Source organism: Pinus tabuliformis, chromosome 1_2 (assembly GCF_031772625.1).
Source record: "Pinus tabuliformis cultivar Carrire ecotype Pingquan chromosome 1_2, CPIR1, whole genome shotgun sequence".
Classification (NCBI taxonomy): Eukaryota; Viridiplantae; Streptophyta; class Pinopsida; order Pinales; family Pinaceae; genus Pinus; species Pinus tabuliformis.
Genome location: NC_142298.1, coordinates 117,075,670 through 117,080,153, shown reverse-complemented (window position 1 = coordinate 117,080,153; position 4,484 = coordinate 117,075,670).

Below are 4,484 nucleotides of genomic sequence, written 5' to 3'. Positions count from 1 at the left end.
CAAGAGGCTAGCTACGCTAATTGGAGCTTGCTGAAGCCAATGGAATAGTCTAGAGAAGCTGAGGAACTCATCTTCATAGAGATTTTCATCTAGGGATATTTTGGAGCTCAGGGCCACCAAAGGTTGGAGGTAGTTGTAGCAGCTATCAGTATTTGTTCTCAGCAAGCCAATAGTCATTCCTTTCATTTCAAGCCTAGTGCCACCCATGGAGGAAGGCCTAGTTTGGAGATGAGGTGCTCATTTTGAGAAAATGATCAGTTTATTATTGGTGTTTGATATCTGTTGGAGATAGTAGAAGAGGTTTCAGTGGCAGTTAAATAATTCTGAAGGAGTTAGTGTCATTAAGAAGCTCAGGGTAGCTCAGAGCACTGATTGAAGGAATTAAGTCTAAAGGAGCTTAGATCTGTTTTCAGAGTGATGACAACCATGACAGGGACATAGATTGTATTCTAATACCATTGGTTCATTTCAGTAACCCTTGGAGTTAAGTGTGGAACTTCTAAAAGAAACTTTATCATAATCCCTAAGAGCCAAGTCAAGATGACAAAAGCTCAAGGAGACATAGCCCACGATATTCGGGTGAAATCCAAATTAAATTTGTTGTTATGTGTTGATGTTTATTTGCTGAATTATATGGCTCTTATATGTGTTTAATATCAGTAGAAAAAAATGGACTTAAAACACTTAAAAAGTAAAAAACAAACAACATACACCTGTCTCAAGTATTTTATTCCGCAATTGTCATACAAAATCTAGATCATTTATTTGTCAACCATTGAGTGGGCAGTTCTTGTAAGTATAACAAGTTGTTAAACCTCCATTTCAGATCAGATGGTATCAGAGCAGGTTGCTTGATTGACAGAGCATGGTTTCTTGATTGACAGAGCAATAGGTTGCTTGTTTGACTTGAAAGGTGTTTAAACAGTACAAGGAATTTGACTGTTTGACTGTTTGCAAACTAACTGTTGTTTGAGTGAATGAAGGTGAAGGGAAAGCTACTGATAGCTAAGTCCAGGGGAGGAGAAAAAGGAAGAATGGATGAAGGCATTCTCCTTACCCAAAGGACCTGAAGGCAACGCTTAAAGCACAAGAGGGTTTATTTGCAAAAGGCTGCTTGAATAAGAGTTTGGCTCTACAACCATTAGTTCAGAAGTTTTGTCAATAGATTTTGAAAATATTTGTGAATTTTGTTGAAGTTATTTTGTTCATTTCTATAATGACAACTTCTATAAGTGATTTTTTCAAAATCCTCGTCCTTCACAAGCTTCTTTGATGAAGACATGAAGCGAGACTTGTTCATCATGATGAATCTGGTGAAACAAAAGTACGAAGATGAAAGGAAGAGCACCAAACTTCGAGAGTAGATGAATTCCATGAAGGAAGAGAAGGAGTTGCTTTTTGACAAATTGCAGGAAATGGAGAGAGAAATTCATATTACAAATACGAACCTAGAAAGGATGCATGAGTTGGAGACAGAGCTCCTTGTTGCCAAAGAAGCCTTAGTCAAGCATCAGTTTGAAGAAGAGGTAAACAATCCGAGTTTGTCTTCAATTTCCTCTAAGAATGTTTATGTTGGCTATTTTGAGAAACATACAAGAGGCATAGGGTCCAAGTTGATGTAAAAAATGGGTTATGAAGGAAAAGGATTGGGTAAACATGCACAAGGAATTTTTGAGCCAATAATGGTTGAGGAAAGACCTAAGTATTTGGGTCTTCGCTATGGACAATCTTGTGGAAAAAGTTCCAAAGCAGCCATGAAGGCAATTGAAACAGTTCCTAGAAGGAGTTTCATTTAAGGTTATCTACCTCAAGTTGGTAATGATTGTATTCATGGGGAATGAAATTGTTTGAAACATACTTTGCAAGAAGAAGGTGTTCATAAGCATGAACTCTAACAAGAGAGTTGTGAAAGCTGTAAAATCATTGAAGAAATTGATGGTGTTCTGAAGGGAGCCAATTCCTCATTCAATTCACCTTCTCATGGAGGCAACAAAGGTGAAAGAGAAAGGTATAAATCTGATTTCAGTCACACTTCTTTTGATCATGTTAAGCATGGTAAATTTCCACATAAGAATTGGAAAAAAATTGCATGTTCATTTTGCGGTTTGGTTAACCATAGTGTTTCTAGATGTTGGAAAAAATGGCCACATATAGGAAACTTTTGAAGAAAAGGAGGAAAGAAGCCAAAGGTCCATTGGACAAGGAAAATTATGATGTAAAGAGGATGAACATGTGTTGGACTTCTTTCCATAAGCAAGGACATATTGCTGAAAAGTGTTGTAATTTGAATCCAATAATGCTTCCACGAAATTTGAATAAGATGGTCTTGAAGCCCCGAAAATTGGGTTTACAACAAGGGGGATACCCACCCGGTCCGGACATTGGTTAGTAGCTCCTTTTCCATTTGGTATGGTGGGTCCGACTGGGGATATGGGACCAGTTTCCAAATTTATGTGCGTGTGTGTTGAGAATTGATATTTCCTTTCTAATAATTTCTAAGTAAAATGCTTTTATTCTAAATCTAATGTAATCGTATTCTAATGAACATAAATATCTAATTCTAAAACTAACCTAGGATTTAATATTTCAGTTATGAGATCTAAAATAATTTCAAATGGAAATTGGTAATAAAGATCATTCAACTGCTATGAGAAAAGAATTCATTAAAGATAAACCATTTCGTATAAAAAGTTAGACGAAACAATTGTGAAAAACATATCACATAATAAGTCACTCATATATTAAGAATAAATAAATAGCTATCACCGTACATAAGTGCCAAACAATAACTCAAGAATTCAAGCATTCATATTTAAATAACTGAACATGAATATCACCTTAACACATAAGCAGGAATAGTTAAGAGATAAAAGTACCATGTATAACTAGTTCTACTCATGAGCTTTAGCAATAATGATTTATCTGTTCTTAATCCAACATCTACTAAGAGTACAAAATTGCAACATCAGTAGTAGATATTAAACACATATATCAATAAATCATGTTCCATTCATTCATCAAAACCTCCTCGGAGGGTGCAAAAGTGCATGCTCAGAGGACAAGTTTTTGACAAATTTCAGGACCCTTCTCTAAATGCATGAAAAGGGTTTAAATAATACTAGCTAAATCTAAAAATTATTTATTATAAAAATGTAGGATGTGGTTTAAATTACCATCCTCATTTCAGGAAAAGATAAAGCAAAATTAAAACTAAAACTGAATTTAACACTAAAACTGGCAACTAACTGTCTATCTATCTGTTCCTTGAAGTTGCAAGCGTTCATCATTTACTTGAGGAGAGTTGGCTGCCTGACTTCCGACTTTAGCTGTCCCACAAAAACGAAATCGGCAAGCACTGGCGCCATCTTCTCGGCAAAATTAATGATACATTTGAGAGTTATGCACTACTTATGTGGTTTTACCAAGTACGTCTAGTAAGAATCACAATTCCACTTGGTTAACCTTTTGATGGACTTTGTTCTTTCTTGAGCCTTTTGTCGCCATCTTGTCTGTAGATGTTGTACATTTGGTAGAAATTTACATACCACTTGAGGATATCCCTGATAAATACCACTGGTTTTAGAGTTCAAGTTTTGCCTTTCGCCTTTAGCATTTTTCCTACAAATTTCCAGCTTACAGGCAACTGAGTGATTAGAGGTTTTCCTTCTCGATGGGTTTTTATCAGCTAGGTGCTAATCACGCATCGGAAACTGCCTCCGTTTCTCGATCCGAGCTTCCTTGGTGTGATTTTCGCCTCTTGCGCGCTTTTTGTTAGAGGATATAAACTTTAAATTTTGTGGAAAGAACGAATCCATGAGTTCTTGGTTCTGAGTTTTAACTTATCTATTTGTGATATCAGTATTATGCAGTACCCATTTGACCATGTATGTGTATGGAAGAATCTTGGGCCTCGCCATTGTCCGGTGCAAGAATAAACATGCTAATTCTGTAATCGATGCCTCAGATGACCCATCTGAAACTGCAGTTGCTATAGCCTCCATTACTCTAGGATTTTATTCCTCGAGTAGGCTATGCATGCTTTCCCAAGTAGTAACACCAGCATCTCTGTTACAGGTGGTGTCTGTGTACAAGGGCGTCATTTCTTTATCCTCAGAACTCGGAGCATTACCCTTCTTTCCCATAATATTCCGAATACTACTATGTATACTTCTCTACTCTTTGCTCCTATAGTTTACAAATGAGGTAAAAATAATGATAATAAAAAGGTGACGGGAAAGCTTTAAATGCCAAAAACTTAAAAAATATATCAGCTTACGTAAAATGGCTCTTCGATCAGGTCAAAACCATATTTCATTAAAGATTACCAACTAACTTATTAATTAACATTAACGCGCATAACTCGGCCTCGGTTTATGGAAAAACTTTTTAGAATGACAAGCCCTAAAGATCTGCGATAAGGCAATTTTGCGATTTGCTTCACAATATCGTAGATCGCAATATAACTACTTCGTTGCATGCCGCAA